Source organism: Cebus imitator, unplaced genomic scaffold (assembly GCF_001604975.1).
Source record: "Cebus imitator isolate Cc_AM_T3 unplaced genomic scaffold, Cebus_imitator-1.0 Scaffold100, whole genome shotgun sequence".
Classification (NCBI taxonomy): Eukaryota; Metazoa; Chordata; class Mammalia; order Primates; family Cebidae; genus Cebus; species Cebus imitator.
In genome coordinates this window covers 606,352-620,357 of record NW_016107415.1, presented here as the reverse complement: position 1 = coordinate 620,357, position 14,006 = coordinate 606,352, and positions in this window count along the sequence as shown.

The following is a 14,006-nucleotide window of genomic DNA, read 5'->3' as shown; positions in this document are numbered from 1 at the left end:
GCCACCTTGGGAAGAAGATGCCTCCTTCTGCTTCCTTCATGATTGTTAAGTTTTCTAAGGCCTGGACACCAATAGGGGACTGTGAGTCAATTAAACCTCCTTTGTTTATAAATTACCCAGTCTCAGGGAAGTTCTTTATAGCAGTGTGAAACAGACTAAAGCACCTTGTATCCACAGGTTTCATATCTGCCACCAAACGCTGGTAGAAAATACAGAATTAGCAGGGTTCAAAACCTGCCTATATGGAGGACCAACCTTTTAGACACAGGTTCTTTAAGGGGACCTGCAGACATTGAATATATATGTATCTTGGGATATGCAAATGTTCTAAGACCACTTTTCCATTTATAATGAAAGATGATTGTATATGGATCATGCAAAGCTTTCCACACTTAATTTTAATTTGGTTTTTAAATAATAATGTTAAATCATCACCATCATTGTAATCATAAGCCATACTTATGCAATACTTACCATATAGTAACAAGCGCTACTCTAATTATTTTGCATATGTTAATACATTTATTAACATTATCCCTAAGAAGTTTATACTATCATTAATGCCATTTTATAGATGAGGAAATAGAGGCACCAAACTTTAAATCTCATCCTTTTTGTGTAGATGATTAATGATGCAGTCTGGATTTCAACAAGAGAGCCCAACTCAGAATTATGGCTGAGCTCTCTACTGCCAGGGCTCAGGACTTCACTTACTACCAGAGCTTCATTCACTCTTTTTTCATACGAGGAAATGGAAGTACATCCAGCAAGTAATCTTGAAGAAGTGGACTAATATCAGGATGAGAAAAGAAATGAGTTACATTTGTAAAACAACAACTGAGGAAATTATCCTGAGTTGTTGATTGTACAGAACCACATAGAATAATCAGGGACTCCTGACCATTTCTTAATGTGTCTTCATGGTGAAAACAGGCTTTTAGGTGATATTGAACTTGGGCTCAGAAACAGGGAAGTTCTGTTCTCTACATTTCCTCAAAAGGAAAGAATAAATGAATTGATTTTAAAAAGCTTTTCTTGGATAATAGTGTCAGCATCAGTGATGGAAAGATCCATTTCACAGCATGAAATTAGGTTCTTTCGATTAGACAGAAGTTTGCATAGTTCAGGTAATGTCATTAGTAGCTGTTTGCCAGTTAAGGGGCTTTTACGTTCCTAAGAAATCTGTGCTAAGACAAGTTTGTATTTTTTCTTTCTACATTTTGCCAAAGATCTTCAGCTAAGTTTCTACATGCTTTAATGTATAAATTAGGAACTTAAATTAGTCTTGCCAAGTATATCTATGGTTTCTTTCTACCAATCTGAAACTTTGTTGTGATGTTCCAAAAATCTTAAAGAAACAAGAGTATAACATAAGAATGCTGGTGTTTATTTAAAGAAAATGATTACCATTTTACTTTTTTTGTTTCTTTAAAAAACTTTTTAAAGCATTATTCCAATTAAGAAAATGTATGCCAAACAACCTGTTTCATGTATAGTGAAGAGAAGACACTGTCAAAAAAAGGCAAGTATTTTAACTTTAACGCCCATATATTCACTCCTACCTGAAGCTTAAATGGGAACTCTAACATGGGCAGAGTGTTGTTCTGAATGCTCTTCCTGCTTCTGCGTTTAAGGAATAAAATTCTGAGCATGTTTAGAAGCTGGGGAACTCTTTACACAAAATAATGAAAATAATAGAAAATAAAAATGGTAATCATATTAACAACAGAGGTTGCATTCCAAAGAGGTGTTTTTGCATACTTTGACTTCTATAGTAGAAAAATCAAGATATGGCAATACATTTCCCATTGATTAAAAACCATAAAAATTTAGTCCGTAAATTATTCAGTTAAATCAGTGAAGCCCCTTAATCAAGTACAGTGAAAGGGGAAAAACACACAAATTGCAACAGTAAAGTTTGTTTCTTGAGTTGTAGAGCAATCTAAAATTATGAGTAAACCAGACATCTATGAAATTATGCAACATTTTAGTCAATTGTGCACTGAAATGCCTTGACAAGAGAGTAGTCAAATCATTATAATCTGAAACTCATTCATAGTATAGTTCATATTAATCATTACCTCATGGTTCTTGAATACCAATGGGTATCTACACATCAAAATTCATCCTATTTATTTCTAATTTTATATCTACTTAAAATCCCAACCAAGGAAGCATGCCAATAAATTATCATTTATATATGAGATATACATACATATATACACACACACACACACGCACACATACATACACAAATATCTACATTTCCTTAAAAAGAAATAATAAATGATCAATGAACGAATTTAAAATAATTCTTCCCGGGTAATGATGTCAGCCTCAGTAATGAATATATATATATATATATATATATATATATATATGTATGTATACACTTTTCACAAACCTTATATATTCCAAAGTTCATTATTAACTACCTCTAGGACCCAGGTAACACATGAAAGGATATTCAAGTAAATGCTGACTGAGTTTGAATGTAGCCTTGAATTCTGAAAATACCCCATAAGTCAAGAGAAAAATAAATAAATTCTGCATTTTGTAGCTGTGTAATTACACACAATTTCCAGATCCTATTCTTAAGCTAGATATACAAATGACTCCTCCATGACCTCTTCAATTTGCAAAAAGATTCAAGGTTATCTCAAATTCTTTTCTTTTTGTGTAGTTGGAAAATGAGGCTCTCCATTTTTTTTTTTTTACATGAAGCACTTAGGGGAGTTGAGCCTTCTTCCTTTTATAATGTAAAGTCAATCATTTTATCTAATCATAAACTGTATAATAGAATAATTGTAAATGTGTGTTGAAAAAGCATGATTCTTCCTTTGCTGTGTCTTGCTATTTATTGTTCCTCCATTCCAGCTAACATTTTATATCACTATTCTCACTGCTCTTTTATTTCTAATTCTTCACATTTCCAATTTAGATGATAATCACAGATTACTCTCCCATAACTATGATTCGTTACATAAATACATAATTCACAAATATATACACCCACGTGCACAAACACACACTTTTCATGGCAGATAAAGTTCCAAAAATGTCAACAATATGATTAGAGCTATGAATCACAAAGTATGTAGAAGAAACTTTAATTTTAATATAACGTGCCTTGTAGGTTGTCGTTTGGTGCCAAGTCACGCACAGGCCCTCATTCAAAAAGCATAAAAACAAGGTAGAAAAATTTTTTAAAAAGTAAAAGTACAATGATATAAAAAGAACAATGTGAGGATGTAGAAGTGGGGTGGGGAGAAATAAACAAAAGTGTGTAAAACCATATCTGAAACGCTTGTACAATATGTAGACCCAAACTTTTATCAACTTATCAACCTATAAATATCTCCTTAAGTCTTTCCTTTCTAGATGTTATAGCAATAAAATTTCTAGGAATTGATAGTCAATTCAAACTTTATAGGATGGCCTCACGTTCAGCGGTAAGCTAGTGCTCTGGAAATATGTAAAAATAAAGCACCATTTCACTTATTTTTAAATATTGAAGGTAGAATGAGATGGTATAGATGGTGAAAAGGCAGTGCAATAACCTTCCTGGCTTTTCTGTTTATGAATCAGAGTTTTCTCTAATACTGAGTAATGAAAATTTTAGGTACCTTAAAACAGACATTGTATATGAAACAGAAAATTTCTTGCTGTCATTTATACTGTGTGCTAGGTCCTGTGGATTTGCGATGGGTGATATAATGAAGCAAAGTCTATCAGAGAAATACGTCTATAAGAAAAATGGGAGAGACATGGTTTAAAAAAATGTAATTGAGTACTTGCAAGGAAATTATTATCTTGAGCTAAAGGCTTTTAGAGAAATTTAGTTTGGATCATGAGACATATTTTGACCACATTAATGAAGGATCTGATTTAGCTTAAGCAATGTTAATAATATTTGTGAAGACTCAAATTAAGAAGTTGTTTAGTAAGTTAAAAGAATGGCTGTTTGATTAGTGTGGTTGGACATTCATTATAATTAGAAATGCTGTGCAGAAGCTGATTGTGAGCAATTCTGTAAGTCATATCCAAAAGCCATAAAATTAGGAGAAAAATCATGCATTCAAGATTCTGTTCCCCTGTAAGTACATGTTCTAGGGTATAAGCTAATTACCTACAACAGTTTAAGATAGTTTATTCTTATTATTCACTTTAAGTAAGTTTTTATCATGGATATGCATCCACTGTTATCAAACTTCTGTTATCTAAGCATCAATTATTTGCTTTTTTACCTTTAATGTTTTAACATAATGATTTGAGTTGATAGGTTTTCTAATGTTGAATCACCCTTCAATTTCTGGTCATGATATATTCTTCTGCTCACCTGGAGAAAGTATTCTAATGCTTTATGTTGGTGGTTAGATCTATAGGATGACTAAGAGTGCTATTTTTCTCTAATATCTATTTTATCGTTTATTATCTGTTCAGTAATAAAGCCTAACATGTTAACAGAGGATGACATATAGGTGGACACTACATCTCTCACCCTTCTGTATAACTAATATTGGTCACATGACTGTGTTTTAGCAAATGATAGATGAGAAGAGGTATGCACACACAGGTTATGGCCTTTGAAGGAAGCTGCTTGCTCTTCCTGACTTTATTCTTAATTCTCCTACCTTGGAATTTGGACATAGTTGTAGTAGTGACTCATTACTGACCATGTGTGCAAAGTAACTAAGGATATGGAAGAGTAAGGAACAAAGAAATCTGAGTCCCTGGATGACCTAGCAATCAAAAGCCTCCTGTCTTCTTTTACAACCTACACACAGAAAACTTGTAGTCCCTGGATGACCTAGCAATCAAAAGCATCCTGTCTTCTTTTACAACCTACATGACAGAAAAGAGAAAGTTTAAAAAGTGATTTCCTCTCTCTCTACTTAATAGTAACTTATATACCATGCAAATTATCTGGTTTTAAAAGGTTTGATAAAATTTAGCTACAGAAACATGTAGTAGGAACTTAAGGATGGCTCTCCCTTAACCTTCCTTTAAAAATACTTTAATCAAATATCAAGTCTGAAAAAAATGATATGCCATGAGTGGTTACAACATGAATTTCACATTAAATAAGAATAATCACAAGTTAAGAGCCTAATCCTAGAAGTTAACTCATCCATGTCCTCTTTCCCCATCTATTCTGGGCGTACCTCATACTTACACCAATAATACCCTTACTCGAAATTATTTGCTTATCACTCTCTCTTTTTCCCCCTTTAACGCTCAAATGAATATGTATGTATTTTTAGTGTATGTATTATTTGTTATTGTAGGCTCTGAAAATTTATATACATTAAATAATGCCAACTATATTCTGTAAGTTCATATTTATTCAACATTATATTAATAAAGTTTGTGCATGATTTTGTGTGTAATATAGTTTCTTCACTTTTAGTGTTATCTGTATAAAAATTCCGCAACTTGGATTTTTTCACATATTTATTCTTTCATATAGTGGAATTTTTCTATTATGAACACTTTGTATCTCCTAGAACATATATACCAAATTTTCCAGAAGTATCTTAATAATAGTAGCATTCCTGAGGACCACAGTATATGCATATATTTGGTTTTATAAAATAATGGCAAATTGTTATTGTATTGGAGCAATTTACAATTTCAACAGCCATAGTATACACATAAGTACTAATACTTGACATTCATTGTTAAATGTTTTAATATTTGCCAGTCTTGTGAATATAAATAGTATCTTATTTGTTTGTTCATTTGTATTTCTCTAAATATATGGTTAATTTTTTTAAATGCATTTTCTGTCACTTCATGTATCTTTCTATTAAGCACACAGTCAAGCTTTTTGCCTATTTTTCAAACCTTTAAAAATATTCAAAAAATATATTCTTTGTCATGTTTATATGCTGTTAACTTACCTCAGTTACTGGATTCCTTATTTATTTTCTTATTTATTTTCTAAGACCTTAATTTTAATGTGTTTGAATGATCAATCATTTCCTTTATAGTCTGTAGTACTTACTGTATTTTATTTAGAATAAGTTAGACCTTTCTCCCTTCAGGAAGAAAGACCGAAGCATTTTTCCTTCGGCTCCTAAAAATCTTGACAGACGACAGGTCACTCAGCTGAATCTCCACTTTCCCTCCCCCATGGCCCCCTCCACCCACACTGTGGAGAGTTTTTTGTTGGGTGAAGAAAACTGTATTAGTCCATTTTCACAGTGCTATAAATAACTTCCGTGAGACTGAGTAATTTATAAAGGAAAGAGGTTTAATTGATTCACAATTTCACATGGTTGGAGAGGCCTCAGGAAACTTACAATCATGGTGGAAGGGGAAGCAGGCATCTTCTTCACAGGTTGGTAGGAAAGAGAAGAGTGAAGGAAGAACTTCAAAACACTTATAAAACCATCAAATCTGAGAACTAACTCACTATCATGAGAATAGCATGGGGGAAACTGCCCCCATAATCAAATCACCTCCCTTTCTTGACATGTGGAGGTTATAAATTGAGATATGATTTGGGTGGGGACACACAGCCAAACCATATCAAAAACCATCCCCACCAAAGTTTTCTTTTATCCTTTGAGGCATATTGTGTATACCAACTTGTCATTGTGGTGATAGGAAGGGATGGCCCCTTGCCCCATATTAGGATATTTCAGTAGAGCCATCTCAGTCCCAAAACTCCCACTGGGACTCACTGAGGTCTATGTTAAAACTGTATCACAATTCTGTAACACAATTTTTTCCTCTGACTAATCCTGCTTCCCTAATTGGTAACTAGCAAGAGTATTCCTTAATCTATTTAATTAAAATAAAGTAAAGGTGAATTATCAAAATGCTGAGGGTTATCAACCATGCCAATTAAAATCACTGTCTTGTCTCAGACTCCAAAGCTATTGATTGAAATAGAGGGCAGGTCCCCATGAGCAAATGAGGTGGAGTTCCCTTGCTACAATATAAAATGATTATTTATCAATAATTCCCTAAGCCCTTCCTTAAAGAATCCTATGCAGGCAATCATACACAAAGGAAAGGGGAATACTCAGATATTTTGAGAACTGTTAAATTCAGAGTGCATTATGGGCATGGACATTTGAGGAGAGAAAACATTATTATGGTTCCTTAATAGAGCAGGATTATATGAGATAGGTTACCAATGGAGCTCTGGCCAAGGTGTGGTTAATGTTGGTTTCACTGGGCTCAATATGTTCACAGACCCATCATGGGTCATTTTCCTGGTCTTGAATTTTATATTTGAGTTAGACATACTTGGAGGTTGAATCAATAATTAATAATCAAATTAGTTTTGTAACCTGTAAGGGCTACCCTAGTGAGAAAAGCCAACAAGAATCCTCGAACATAATGATGCCCACCCTGCTCCCAGCAATGGTAGTAAATCAGAATCAGTAGTACACAGGGGTAATGCCAGAGAATAGTGACATCTTCAAAGACTCAAGGAAATAGGAATCTTGATCTCTACCTTTTCTCCATTAATTTGCTAGTATGGATGTTGAAAAAGCAATGGAATAATAGAAAATCAACCAAGAAGTAAACTCAATTAAGCCCACTGTGGCAGATAGGCTACCTTTGCCAGGTCGGATAAGAAAACTAAAATGAAGTGTGAATAATTCAATTATTATTCAGTCTCACAGAGCCAGAAATTTGAAGAATTATCGTTTGAATCAAAGTTCCTGAACACAAAAGTTTATGTTCTTAATTAGTTTGAAATAGAGTTCATACAACATAGATTGCTTCTTTATTCTATCATTCACTGGCCCATCGCTTAGTCCTGGAGATATCTTATTGGTAAGAGGAAATTTTGATGATGTTTGGTAAAAGGAGACCAATTACTAAATATCCCAGTAAAGAACTTAAGACAAAAAACATGTATTTGTCCTTTTTGGCTTTCCACTCTCTTTGTATTGAAGAAAAAAGTTGCCCAAAAAGGCAGGGAAGTGATGGTTAGCATCTGGTCTTTCTCTGTAAAAGCCAGTATAGATAAGATTTTACATCACCTTACCTTCTGGGAATGGTGGTCAAAGATCATTTGTGACAGATGTGACAGAGAGAAGGGCCCAATGACTGGGCAGCTTGAACAATGCACAAAACCTAATCAGCATTTCTTCTGATTGAATTTTAGCTTGGCCGTGTTTCTCTTGGTGACCATATTCATTGGATTCAAAATATGATTATGTAAGCTAATTAATGTATTTCTAAATCCTATTTTTCTTTCTTCCCTTCCATTTTCTTCCCTTTTCCCCTTCCTTTCCTTTCTCCCTTCCCATTAATCTTTCTTTTCCCTTCCCTTCCCTCCCCACTTCCTTTTATGTCCCTTCCCTCCCTTCTCTCCCTTCCTTCCCTTCCCCCTTCCCTTATTTTCTCTTCCTCCCTTTCCTTCTCTTCCCTCTTCCCTTCTTCCTTTCGTTCCCTCTTCCCTTCCCATTTCCCTTCCTTTCCCTTGCCTTTCCTCTTCCCTTCCCTTTCTTTCCCCTCCCTCTTCCCTTTCCTTCCCTTTCCTTCTTTGCCCTTCCCTGCCCTGCCCTGCCCTCCCCTTACCTCCACTCCTTTCTCTTTCTTTATTGTTTCTTCTTTCTTTTTTCACTTAAATTTATTTGAACTTGCTCTTGTTGTTCACACATAATAAAGACAATTACCTGATCACCATGTGGCATAAAGCCCACATGGAAGGCAAGGGTTTTGAATGTACAAGCCAACTACTGCAACAGAAACAAAGGGCATAAAAACTCAGCAACTCATATGGGCTAGTATAATTTTGTTAATACTTACACAACTATCAAAGCCCAATTCAATATATTTGATGGGCTGTATTTAGTAGCTGTTTTCAGAAAATAAAATTTAAAGTACAAGTAATTTAAAAGGAAAAGAAGCCAAAACTTTTTTATTTTTTATTATTTTATTTTGTTATTGCATTTTAGGTTTTGGGGTACATGTGAAGAACATGCAGGATTATTGCATAGGTACACACGTGGCAGTGTGATTTGCTGCCTTCCTCCCCATCACCTATATCTGGCATTTTTTCCCATGCTATCTCTCCCGAACTCCCCACCCTGCACTGTCCCTCCCCTATTTCCCCCTTACAGACCCCAGTGTATGATGCTCTCCTCCCTGTGTCCATGTGTTCTCATTGTTCAACACCCACCTATGAGTAAGAACATGCAATGTTTGATTTTCTGTTCTTGTGTCAGTTTGCTGAGAATGATGGTTTCCAGGTTCATCCATGTCCCTACAAAGGACATGAACTCATCATTTTTTATGGCTGCATAGTATTCCATGGTGTATATGTACCACATTTTCCCTGTCCAGTCTATCATCGATGGGCATTTGGGTTAGTTCCAGGTCTTTCCTATTGTAAACAGTGCTGCAATGAACATTCGTGTGAATGTGTCCTTATAGTAGAGTGATTTATAATTCTTTGGATATATACCCAGTAATGGGATTGCTGGGTCAAATGGAATTTCTATTTCTAGGTCCTTGAGGAATTGCCACACTGTCTTCCACAGTCCTTGTACTAATTTACACTCCCACCAACAGTGTAAAAGTGTTTCTATTTCTCCACATCCTCACCAGCATCTGTTGTCTCCAGATTTTTTAATGATCGCCATTCTAACTGGCATGAGATGGTATCTCAATGTAGTTTTGATTTGCATTTCTCGAATGACCAGGAAGCAGGATGCTGTAAATTATTTGGCATTTTACAACCACCCTGCCGTGTTGTGCTAACCTACCCTGTGTTAGCCTGACAGACTCCATCTTGCTGAAAGCCAGACAGACTGTGTCTTAACCTCCACCTCACCCTTCTGGCCATTTCTCCCTTGAGTGCATACCTGGGTCATGCTACTGTGCTGGGTCATGTAGTACTTAGAACTATAGAAACATATAACCATTGTAATCATATCCTGCTTGGCAAGCCCACTTGCTATTGTGAATACCCCCTTGATTGATTGTATGACAAGTACTGAATACCCCCCTTGGTAACCGGCAATATTGGGAACCATTTGTGTATACCCTCCTTGGCAATCAACAATCATGGGAACCTCCTGCGTCCTAGTTACCAGCCTCCTTATCTAACTTTCTTGTTCTGCTCCTGTAAGTTCTGCTTCAGCTAGGCTCTCCTCTCCCCTATGTTAAGCAAGGTATAAAAAGATATCCAGCCCCTTCCTCGAGGCCAAAAGATTTTGAGTGTAAGCTTGACTCTTGGTTGCCGGCTACTAAAGAACTCTTAATTTGGAACTCAGAGCACGGCATGTTCCTTCTAACTTGCTTGGATACACACAAAAAAATTCAGAAAATCCTATCTTCAACACTTTCTGAGAAACACAGTGTGGAAGTGAGCTACAGACCTCTTCAAAGCATTTCAAGGACCATTCTCTCTTGTTGACAATCAAAATAGGCTTCACGATTTTGGACAGCTTAGGAAGATTCAAGTAAGACAAATAACAATGAGTGTCATTTAAATAAAAGATTAAAATGGAAGCTAAAATTATCATTGGAATGGTTTGGTCTACAGATACATTCAACAATGGCTAAAATAATACAAAAATAAGCAGGTAGTCTATATCTGTAATTATTACTTTAAAAATGAAAAATACTACAGCAGTTGAAGACATGCTTGACCTGAGCCCCAATAGTATGCAGGTGGTATGAAGGATGTAGGCAAAGTTGTAACCTTGAGCCCCATAAGGACCAACTAAAAGATCCATATATGTTTTAATTCCCAGAAGCCTCTCTAAATAACTGCACAACATTCTGGTCCCACCAGTGCAGTCCTCATCCCAAAACAGAATTAGTCAAGGGTCCAATGTAATAGTATTCTTCTAAAACAGGAAACATTTGAGTGGCAGGTAGTACGAATGTATTCCTTTATTAAGTTTTTAGTTAGTTTCTACCACTGTCAGTCTGCTAAATTGCTTTGCACTTGTCACATGCTTTGGATGACCCTACATGACAGAACTCTCACTTGCTACACAAGGGAAATTAAGAGTGTGGTCACAGTGTGCTTTTCCTTCATTACAAATGCTTGCATCAATTCAATTTTTACTGGTTTCTATTTTCTCTTTCTATTCAGAATAAACTTTGAATTAACCCTCACTGGTTAACTCTATCTGATGTCCCTCAGTTGAACTATTTTTCCTAATTCAAAACTGAAACAAGACCCATTTATTTGTAGCAAATAGCCTTGTCTTTGATTCTTTACTTCTAAGTTTCAATAGAATTTATTTTAACCATACCAACCTGGGACAATCACAACCCATTTCTTAGTGCCAAGCAATCTTGTTTTATTAGTCATCCTGCTCTGGAAAAGTTAGGCTTTTTAGATAGTGTTATCCCTCCTTACCCCACCAACCCACTCCTCATAATTTGATGCTTGGTTTCTTCATTTATTAAAATTGTGTATCTTCTTCTTACAGTAGAGCATATTTGGTGGCTGAATATAATAATGTCTATGAAAGTACTTTCTATTCCTTAAATCACAAAGAAATGAAAATAGCTTTTATATTAATCTTTACAAAATATACTTCCCATTTTTATAATTTTGTAATTTTTTTACAGATAAGTATTTTATAAACTTTGCTTTATTGTCTCATTCATGTCTCCTACAATGCCTTTGATCTAGCTTTACTATATCTCTGTTTCACAAGGAAATAAAATGAAAAATCTGACCTGGATTAAAAATAGTGATAAAGTTCAGCTCCCAGGTTCAAAATTAGTGGGACAAATTATTCTCCAGTTCTTGATCACTTTCATCAGACTATATTCTCACATTTATTCCAAACTATTCTCTTAGGCACATTATATTGGCTTTCATCAAACTGACTTTTAAATCATTTTCAGTTCAGGGTTATATGTGCAGGTTTGTTATATGGGTAAATATGTGTCATGGGGGTTTGCTTTACAGATATTTCATTACCCAAGTATGAAGCCTAGTACCCATAAGTTATTTTTTGTGATCCTCTCCCTCCTCCCACCTTTCACCCTCTGATAGACCTCAGTGTGTGTTTTTCCTCTCTGTGTGTCCATGTGTTCTCATCATTTAGCTCCCACATATATGTGAGAACATGCAGTCTTTGTTTTTTCTGTTCCTGCCTTAGTTTGCTAAGGATAGTAAGCTCCAGCTTCATCCATGTTCCTGTAAAGGATATGATCTTGTTATTTTTATGGTAGTGTAGAATTTCATGGTATATGTGTACCACAATTATTTTTAATCCGGTCTATCAAGGATGAGCATTTGGGTTGATTTCATATCTTTGTTTTTGTGAATAGTGCTCAATGAACACACACCTGCATGTGTCTTTATAAAAGAAAAAGTATCTTTTGTGTCTATACCCAGCAATGGAATTGCTTTGTCAAATGGTATTTCTGTCTTTGGGTCTTTGAGGAATTGCCACACATGCTCATAGGTAGGAAAAATCAATATCATTCAAATGGCCATACTGTCTAAAGCAATTCAGAGATTTAATGCTATTTCCATTAAACTATCATTAACATTCTTTACAGAACTAGAAAAAAACTATTTTATAATTCAAATGAAACCAAAACAGGGCCTAAACACCAAGGCAATTTTGAACAAAAAGAAGAAAGCTGTAGGCATCATGCTACCAGACTTCAAACTATACTACAGGACTATAGTAACCAAAACAGCATGGTATTGATAAAAGAACAGATACATAGACCAATGAATAGAACAGAAGAGAGGACTCAGAAATAAGACTGCATACCTGCAAGCACTTGATCTTTGATAAGCCTTACAAAAACAAGCAATGGGAAATGGATTTCTGTTCAATAAATGGTCATGGGATAACCAGTTAGCCATAAGCAGAAAATTGAAACTGGAATCCTTCCTTACACTATATACAACGCCATATACAAAAATTAACTCAAGATGCATAAAGGCTTAAATGTAAAAGCCAAAACTGTAAAAACACTGGAAAACAACGTAGGGGATAGCATTCAGGATATAGGCATGGGCAAATATTTCATGACAAATATCCTGAAAGCAATTGCAACAAGGGTATAATTTGACAAATGGGATTAAATTAAAGAACTGCATAGCAAACTGAATTGTTTATAGGGTATGAATATAGCATAGGTTTCTGTGGCTCAGAAAATTTGTTCCACTCAATATTTACCATGTCAATATCTTTCCATTCTTCATTGTCATCTTCCTTCATTCTCATATCCTTTCCTGATCTGCTGGGCCAAATGAGCTCATTCTTCCTAGGTCTCTAGGTCTTTGAATTTTCCTTAAGGCACTGCCCACACTCTGTTTATGTTAGGATTGTTGTTCACTCTGTCTTCTTTCCACATTGTTGCAAGTTCTCTGGGGGCAGGGTCTACACTTAAAAATTTGTACATCCTCTATAAAGCATACAATGCCCATAGAAGGAACAATTAACATTTTGAACTGAATAAAATTGAGGAATGATTTGAAGTAATATACTAGAATTCACCTTTTAGAAAGGCTATTACAAAGTTTATAACTCAGCCAGGAAAACTCTTAAACCTAAATTATCAAGGTAAAATTGATTGCATTAGACCCAGAGCAACATTATGACTGAAAGTGGAAATATGTGTTCTGTAGATACCATCAGAGTCAGGAGCTTTGCTACTAACCCATGGCTACTCTGGGATTTAGGGGGCAGGAATATTTATCTGTAGGCTATTTCCTTCTACTCCGCATGTGACCATGTGTTCACTACAGTTCCTCCCAGACATCCGCTATATGATCCATTCTAAATTTAAGTGTTTCAAGGTTTTTGTTTTTTTCCTCCAGAGTGTTTTGACTTTCTCTAAGCAGTTAAAAAAAAACACAGATAAGGACTTTAACTGCTCTTTTGGGTGCATATTGTAAGAGACATTTCCCATATACTGATGAAGCAACTAAATACTATTTTATCTTCTAATGAAAAGTTCCAAAGTATTTTTTAGAACCACTTCAAACCTTTTCATTTTTGGTAGCAAAAGATATCCCTCTGATTTAGGCTTACTATTATATT